Source organism: Pinus tabuliformis, chromosome 3_1 (genome assembly GCF_031772625.1).
Source record: "Pinus tabuliformis cultivar Carrire ecotype Pingquan chromosome 3_1, CPIR1, whole genome shotgun sequence".
Taxonomy (NCBI): domain Eukaryota; kingdom Viridiplantae; phylum Streptophyta; class Pinopsida; order Pinales; family Pinaceae; genus Pinus; species Pinus tabuliformis.
Genome location: NC_142301.1, coordinates 391684562 through 391694242, shown reverse-complemented (window position 1 = coordinate 391694242; position 9681 = coordinate 391684562). Strand labels below are relative to the sequence as shown.

General features: G+C 33.8%; 1 pseudogene; it reads left to right on the top strand.

Annotated features, from left to right (window-relative positions):
- The first annotated feature begins 277 nt into the window (after positions 1–277).
- On the top strand, positions 278–2426 carry LOC149187365 (protein SEH1 pseudogene; annotated as a pseudogene).
- The last annotated feature ends 7255 nt before the right edge of the window (positions 2427–9681 follow it).

Sequence of the window (9681 nt, the reverse complement as noted above, 5' to 3'; positions counted from 1 at the left end):
GGTTGTACTAATAACAATAAGGGGTTACATTAGTAGTACAGGGGCCTAACATAATGTATGGGCGTCCAACTCCAAATTCTCTCACTATGACTTGTACTATTGTGGGACTTTATCCTTTGTGGGTCTTTTCAAGAAGGTTAGATACTATACCTATTGTTCCAACAATACCATTGCAACATAGGGAATGATCCCACTCACCTTTCTTCGTCAAGGATTGCATGCTAGCTCAAATTTCACGGTCAGAAATCCAATCCAAAGGATGTCACTACATTCGAACATGGTACTCTATTTCAACACTCAGTTCACTGTAAATACCTCATTTTCCCACTCCTGAACACTGTGACCTCACTTTCCCACTCCTGAGCACTGTGGCACATTCCTCTAAGGGTTGTGAGAACATTTCAATAAGAATACACAAAATATATGAACAAGCCACAACGATTAAGGCTTCAATGCTTATATTCTTAGTGTAATTCGATTGAACAAGTACAACTTTTTAAAAATAAACAACACACAGGAATAAAATTTCGAGTAGCAACAATTCATAAGAAAACATCGATTTGCTTCAAACACCAGACTTCGATTCAATTCAAAACCACACCAACTTATAGTCCCATTGGCCATTCAATTACGTCATTCACACAAAAGACACTTCCTTGTCACACATAAGGAAAGTACAATGTTTTGCAATCTACAGCAGTACAATTTCATAGAGAAAGAAATGAGTCCACTCTTCTCCTCGTCTCTTTTTTTCTTCTAGGAACTCGTTCTCTTAAAAAAAACTAACATGGGACAAGCAAGACTATCAAGAGATGAATAGTTTCATTTTCTCTACAAACCAAAGGAAACTAAAAAACCATATTTACAGCAGAAAATATATCCTCCACTTATTAAAAATAAATAAAAACTCCTAAATTAAACATTCAAAATTTCTAAACAAAGATTCCCCCCAACAGTACCATGCGACCATCCCATCCCACTGGCAAGATTTTATCTAGTCTTCGTCGAATTTTGTGCACCATCTATGCACCTCATTAATTGAGATCAATTATTTCAACTTATCTACTATGAATAATGCTTTTTCTTAAGGGATTTGATACTTTATTTGCTTTAGGATTTGAATAGTAAATGGAGGTTGTGTTATAAGTTTGAAAATGGATCAGTGGAAGCATTGGATATTCAATTTGGTAATTGCGTGTTGGGATTGAAATTGGTGGTTGCATATGTTGATGGCCACGTAAAGATCTATGAATCACTCGACACATTGGAGTTAAAGCGATGGCAACTTCAGACTAAATTTCAAAACGTAAGTAATGTGGTTGAGAGATTTGGAAAATGTTCATGTTTGAAGCCCCATTCCAGTGCTATTCAACAACCCGCATTTATTTTAGGCTTCAACTCGAATCTACCACAGGTCAATGCTTCAAAGATCTGAGAGTTTATAGATGTTGTTGGGTGTGGAGCCTGATTATCTTCTGTATTCAAAGGTTTTAGCCGAATGTATACCCCAGGAAGGCTGTATACCCCTCCACGTGGGGGGTACAGGGGGGACTTGTCCCCCCCACGGGGGTCCGAGGGGGTAAATCCCCCTCAGCTGGGGGGTCCAGGGACCAGCGGTCCCCCAGTGGGGTTTGGGGGCAGCGCCCTCGAAGCTAAAAATAGATGTAAAATTGCCTTGTAAAAGTCTAGTAATTTCTAGTCAATCTAGACCATTCATTAGGTGGATGATCTGACGGTATAAGTTATGTTTAATTTAGGGTTTTTCGCCCTAGAAGGCAACCCCTCACTATATATGAGGGAATTGTATTGCATCTATGAAGATCTGGATTCTGAGTGAGAAAGAGAGAGAAGATTGAGAGCGAAGAGGGTGTTATAGCGGATCTGCTGTAGGTTGTATCTCTTCAGTTTGTTGGATAATATAATAAAAGAAGGATTGGTTGTTTCTCCGCGGATGTAGCCCAAACTGGGTGAACCACGTATATCTGTGTCTCTCTTGTTTTATGCGTTTTTCTGTGTTTATATTTCTGTAATATTTTATGTGTTCCATTGCTCTGTAATATATAATTTTCTAACAGATGTTCATCAGTGTTGGCATCCAATTGTAGAGTTAGTAGCCCCTGGTGAAGATGCAGACCAAGTATATACTATTTCATGGCCACCTAATATTGGCAAGCCATATGAACTGATATCCATTTCTAGTAGAAAAGGAGTCTCTATCACACATTGAGCTCAATTCAAACACAAATGAAAATCCTTTATTGAACATGATTGCTTTTCTATCAGGGAAATATGGTGAGGTATGGCGATTGGATTGGGATATGGGTGGCATGACATTAGTAACATCAAGAAGAGATGGTGTTTTGCATCTGTGCCAGTCAAATACAAGTGGAGTATGGAAGGAAGTGCTAGTTATAGAAAGAAATTAAAGGATTAAGCAAAGATACATTCTTATTATGACGTCCTTGTATCGAATCGCTTTAACCCCGAAATAGACACCCTTCAAACTACTAGATTAAGGTCCCTGTCATTTGAGAGGGCCCATGCAACATTCTTGAGTCTTTGCCAATGGAGGCCACAACTACATAAATGCACCAGACATTTGATCATGAGTTTTCCAGAATTTAGGACAAATAAGATTTACAGAATTAATTAGATTTACAAAAATATGAAAGTTAATGAACTTTCCTTCCTTTCACAATAAAATTCAAGATTGGTCCAACACTTCTCGTCCATAATTCCACCATCACCAAGATTTTCAGTCCTCCTCCCGCGAAAAATGCCTGCTACAGAGTAAGTAAAAACCAAACTCTTCACACTCTCTACGAAAAAGCAGGCTTCCACCACATTCAATGGGCTTCGAAGCTTGTAGTCTATGCTATCATACTACAACGCCCATTAAAACATTATGAAACCCTTGCTTCCACTATAAATTGTCTGAAAAACCTTAAATTCATAAACTAATTCATATCAGATATTCGTGCAAACTATCATGATGATCATAAGGTGCAGGGATGTGGAAAACTTTGGAGCAACCATCCAAAAACGTTGTGATAATCTAAGAGATCATCTTTGAATATCTCCAGCTTTCCTAATAATTCTTCTTTGGACTCCATAAGTGTTGTTGCCTCTTCTGTAAATTCACCATAATTTAACATATTCATGATTAGATTTTCAGAGTCATTCATTGACTTTATGCCTAAACGTTGAGATAGTCTGCATCTATAGCCTAATTAAGCTCGAGCTAAAAAATAATTATTACTTAAAATCCTTCTGATCAAACTTTAGATAGTGATCTACACTAATTAAATTAAATATTTATATGAGACTACGAGTATACATGACTGACTTACAAAGTAAATTTATTATTAAAATGTTACAAAACTTTAAAAATTTCCACAAGATTTTCTTTAAAAGAATTTTGCATGAATATCTACTTTAAAACATAATCATACTTAAATCTATGCTATGAATATCTAAAATTTTCTGCAATGTTTTCTTTAATTTTTTTCTTCATGAATATATACTTCGAAACATAATCATACTCAGATCTACGCTATCAATCTTTAAATTTTTTCACAAAATTTTCTTTAAAATAATTCTGCTAATAGATGTGGCTTCACTTGAACATCCAAGTTTATATACTGGCTAATAGATGTGGCTTCACTTGAACATATTTAAAAGGGATTCAATTTTAAACAGAGCAATCTCTGCAAGGTTACCAATCTGCTTTCATTTTTTAGTTTGCTAAGCAATGTAAACTGTTTCAGAATTTTGATGGCTATCGAGGTGTAAGAAGCACAATAGATCTTTCAATTATTGTTCAAGCAATTGTCTATAGATACCCACAAGCTCTACCTATCACATATAATAAATTGCCAAAGCATGATTTCCATCTATATAGTTGTTGCTTATGTTTGATTCACTTGCGTCAAAAATTTTTATGTGCCTTTATTGCTCCACATCAATGGAAACAAGTTTTTTCTGAGGCCAAGTGAGTGATTCAGTAGGTTGGAAGGAGTATGAAACCTGCAATCATATTAGCTTCCATTTCCTCCTTATAGAATGGCATGATTACATAATTAACTTTGCAAGAAGAAAATAAGCCACTCAACCTAGCAATAGTTGCTACTTCAGAGCATATATGGAGATAGTCTTCTAGTGGGAACAAAGGTGATTATAGTGGCTCTTCTAGTTTTATAGGCAGAGGAATTGAATTTTCAGAATGGCTATTTTTTTGGAAACATAGAGATGGTCTGCCAGTGGGAAGGGGAATATTGCATTTTGTTTGCTAAAATGCTCATGCAATTCTATTTTTCACTACATATTTGATGGATTTTTAATTAAAAAAAAATGTTTAACAAATATAGACCATAATAAGAAATTTCACAAAAAAATTTACTCTAAATTCTCTAAATATAAACTCACAATCTTGGACAACTGTGTATGGGTCTCTAACACAAACCGAAGTAGCATTCTATTACCATAAAATTCCTTAAAATAAAAAACCGAAGTAGCATTCTATTACCATAAAATTCCTTAAAAGAAAAAACCGAAGTAGCATTCTATTACCATAAAATTCCTTAAAAGAAAAAATAGCATTCTATTGCCATATATTTTCTTGCTAAACAACAAAAGAAGCATACTATTGCCATGTATTTTCTTTGTAAACAGTGAGTAGAAATACAGAAACCAAAATTATAACAAATATTTATGGTCTTTATTATTTTATGGTAATAATTCTATTGTATAATGACAACAACAAAAATTATGTATAATACTCAATTATCATAAACAAGAACATTAAAAATGATTTATTGTTGGTTGTAAATCATATGGTAATATTCTTACTGCAGTAATAGAAAATATTTATAAAAATCAATCGTCGTAACAAAAACATTAAAAAAAAAGAACACAATATTTGTCGCCGAGATAGTCACCGAGTTAAATCACGTTAGATTTAATTCTATAGACAACATTGGAATTCTGATTGTATACATATATTTAGGTGAGATATTGATTCATCTTCAAGGTACCGAGAAAACACAATTTCTATTATATATATCCCAATTGTAAAGAGAATTTAAAGCAACATTTGGCAAAAGGAACAACGCTGACCTCATGGTCAATAAAAATGTATTTATGATGAGACGCTGCAAAGTACATGGTATACAAGCATTCGAGTATACCAGACCTCCTAGTCTGATTTCCAGTCTCACTCACAAGTTCAAATGAGTTCCACTTGTGTATTAAGTTTTATGTCCTCTTGCCCTCTCTTGTTCAAACAAAGTGACTTAATATTGATTTGAGCCTACAAAATTTGTTACATGATCAATACAACATGGCACCAGTTCAAATTCATCTACATGTAGCTCCAAATTTGCAACTAAATGATTTGCATGTGAAAGCCCACCACAAGCTTCTTGTGCCTTTGGCCTTTGTCAATATAGGCAATCAACATTCAAAATACATTAAACGATATTAATTCATTTACTATAGTGGTCTAGTTAGACATTTTTGCTATACATGTGAAAAAGTTACAAAGTGAAAGTATAACACCTAAGTCCTCCCCAACAACAAGTGAAACACATGCAACATTACAAATGATTAGTAAAAACTAACACGTGCCAAATAACAGAGAGGGCATATTGGAATGTTGTGGCACTTGCAAGACTTTATGGGGCAGCGGCACCCTATAACTCTAATTGCGAGAGAAATTGTACTCACATTATAAACAATAATATTATAGACCAATTTAATGCATAGGATTCCCATAAATAAGGATTTAGTTTTTCTATCTAATTCTAGAAATATATATTACAACTAATTTATATATATTGATTTGTTTCTAAACTTTGGTTCTAAGGGACAAACGAAACTGGTCAACTCGGACCTAGTGGAACAAGCCCATTGCAATTGACCATGCCATCAACCCATATGATAACGTATAATAAGAGAGGAAATATGAAAAATGAGAATTTTTTCTTTTTTCACTTTAACTATAGCAAATATCAAGACGTGTGGCTCTATTGGAGTGGTGGAATGTTATTAAGTAGAACCTCATTTTATGTTTGTTTACACTTTTAGTTTTATAATAAGTCAAATATTTTTTTAAATAAAGATAGAAAAACAAATTATGCTATCACAATATAACAAATAACAATATTTATTGAAAAATAATATTTTTTAAAGAGAAAACATATTCAAAATACAAATAACAAATTTTACTGAAAATAACAATTAGTACTTGCTTAAGATGATGAATTATTTGTGGATTTCAAGAGAGTTATCTAAATCAATATTTCAATTCTTTTACAAAAAAATATTGTATATAAATGGCATGTTCATCCAACCACCTTTTCACAGAGATGCTAATGTAAGATTTGTTAAAAGGCACCCCTCACTCAATTGCCCCAATCACAAATCTTTTCACAAGTACTTTCACAACATTCATTGATACAACAATTCTATTTGAAATCCAATGTTTGCTCATCTTCACAACAACTTACTAATAAACTTTGTTTCTCCCAAGTGCCACTCGTAGCTTTAGTTGATAGATACCTCATTATTTCCATCTTCACAACTTATTTCATGGCATTTTAAAGAGCCCCACAAAATTTTAAATGTACCTTATGCCTGCAAGGATTGGCATTACTTTAGTACATTTATGTTAGTGTAAATTCCTTCTTAAATTTAATCTCCTGCTACACTCTTTAGAAGACATATAGAAACTCAAATTTTGATTGTATTTCACTATCCATATATTTCACTTGATTATTACATTCCATATTCCCACTCCTTAGTGTTCCTTTGCACTTCTCGGTGCAATTGATAGTTTGTACCGTAACATGGTACGTGATTTGTATAACACCAATGAATGAGCAGACCTCGATTAAATGTACATATAGAAATACAACTACTACATGGTAGCAATACACTTTTTTTAGTGCGATGTGTCAATTCTTCACAGGGATGTGGCAGCAACCCTACAAGTAGCCATCTGGATGGCGACAGATTGAAGTTTGTGCTGCATAACTACCGGTAATAGTTGGAAAATGCAAAGAAGACTGCAGATGAAAAATCAAATTGTCGGGCTGTGGCGGCTAGCCATGCTGTGTTAGTGGCAATGCAATGATTTTTTGTTAACAAATCTTTTTATTTTTTATCTGTTTTTTATTTTATTTTTTACTCTTTTTTTCCTTTTATATATTATATATCCTTTTTTATATTAATTTGTGTGTGAAAAATATGAAATTAAAAATAAATAAATAGAGAGACACACATATATTTTATATGTCAAATGTTGAAACCAACAAATGGAAAAACTCCACAAAGCTATGTATTGCAATGTTCCAATTGCAACATCAATGAAGTTGACGGCCAAAGTTCGACATTGGATAACACAACTCTCATACCAATATAACAAACAAGGTTCATATACGCAACAAAATATTGAGAATATCTAAAATATTTTAATATTCATAATTGGACAAGTAATATTTATGTATAAGAACATGTAATCTACACGAAATATAATATGATATGATATGATATTACATATGAGGGCTCGCTTATATACCTAGAATACCAAGGCAAGTGTCCCTTCATGAACTGTCATATCCATAGAGACATGTCTCTTCAGTAACTAATAATTGGTTAATTGATCATTATTATTTATATTATTTGTGTGTGTATGTGTGTGTCTGTGTGTGTATTGTCTTGATCTCGAGACTCCTTCAGAGAGGAGATAGACTATAATATTTTTATAGATCTAGGGATCTAGTCAGGATTTGAGGTACCCCAAGGACTCAAATTTCATCTTCTTTTGGGTACTTTTCCAAATCACCTTCGTCTTTCTAATAAGGGTGGTATTCAAGTGATTCCTTGGTATTCATAAAAAAATACCTAATAATATGCCCGTATACATGATAATGTTTGCATCTAAACGAGACACTTTCAAAATCTAGGGATTGCTTCCAAACACTATCCTGATAAAAAATATATATGGAGGCTGGAAGAGGTTGGGATATATTGATGTAAACACATATCTGAGCACATGATATGTACCTCCCTCTCTTAGTAGCCTTCAATACTTTCACAAGTTTCTGATGTCTTCATTTCCCCCTCCCAATATTCCTTGGGAACAGAAAAGAAGGAGCAAGGAAGTCTTCCTTCTTTGGAGTATATCACTCCTTCCAAAATTGCATGAAGATCCTTGCATTGTTAAAAAATTACAACCCTCCTTTCAAAACCCTCGATGCGTCTTCCAAGTTGCAGAAAATCACTGTGAAGAATCCTTTTTCCCCTAACTTCAATCCTATTTGACCTTGGAGGTTCCATTTATTTTGAATCCACCTACCTAGAGAATTTTCAAAGGACCATCATCTAATGAATTTGTAGATTAGAGCATGATATTTGCATATATTAGATACATTCTTTGATTTATATAAATTTAACTTCATATTTTGGATCTTACGCCGCTTTTGACAAGAAACTCATTGGATTTACATGCCAAGATGCACCCAGTGAAGGTTTTTGTGCAAAAACAAAAACCCCACTTCACCTAGTTGCTCCATAAAACCGATGTCAAAGATAAGGAGATTGAAAGTGAATACCAATATATCTAGAATCATTATGAACTCCCAAAATAGTATAGCTAAAGGAAGGGGCAGAGCCCCCTCACACAAAGTTGAGCATGGATGGCTATGTAGAAGAAACCCCAAATCTTACAGAGCCAAAACTCCAAATTAGATATTATCCCCACTGTTATGTTCCTATACCAATAGGTGTCATAATTTATGATCGACTTTGTTTATCTCTGTAATATGTACATACCTTTTCTTTCTGCAAATGTTTTCCATATTCAACAATTCAAAAAAAATTTAAAAAATGTAAAGAGGGTATGTCCCAAAAGAAAAATCAAGGGACAAAAAGATTAAAAAGGTCAAAAAAGATGAAAAAATGAACCCCAAGAAAGAAAAAGACCATGAAAGTGTGCAAGCCCAAATGCCACTGCTATTTATTTTTCTGCATAATAATGATTGTGTGCAATTTGTTATTTATGCCACAATCCATGGTAACCAAACAATTTAATCGTGGCAGATAAGTAGAAAGATAGAGTTAATAAAAGGAGCTCAACAGTTTAATATGAGCCCTTGGATGTAATAAGGATAGACTTAGATAGATTTCCATTGTAAAAGAAAAGAAAAGTTTGATAAGGGTTTGCCAGTTCAAGTGCACCCTAATAAAAAGTAGAAAAAATGGTAGGATGTGTAGGTGGGTAAGTAGATGAATGGTTGCAGAATTATGTATGATGAATGTTTAGTTAAAACTTATATCATTTACTTTCATCATCATATTGCTTTAAAAGTATGGATAACAAGGAGACATTTACAAAGTCAGGTGATTAATTTCCTCATTCATTTTACCCCTTATTTCACTAATTTCCCACAAATAACAATCAAAGTACCTAAAACCTTAAGTTAAAGGGGCTCAAAGCATTTCTCTGACTTCTAGAGGGATCGGGCCCTCGGCCCAAAAACTTATAAGGTCTAAGTGCCAAAGCCCCTTATCAACATTCACCCCCTCCATAATTCATTTATTTTCCCAAAGAACCCCTTTTTCTAAGGTAAAATCATTATTGCCTAGGAAAATTAATTACCCCCATATAAAAACCCACAAATG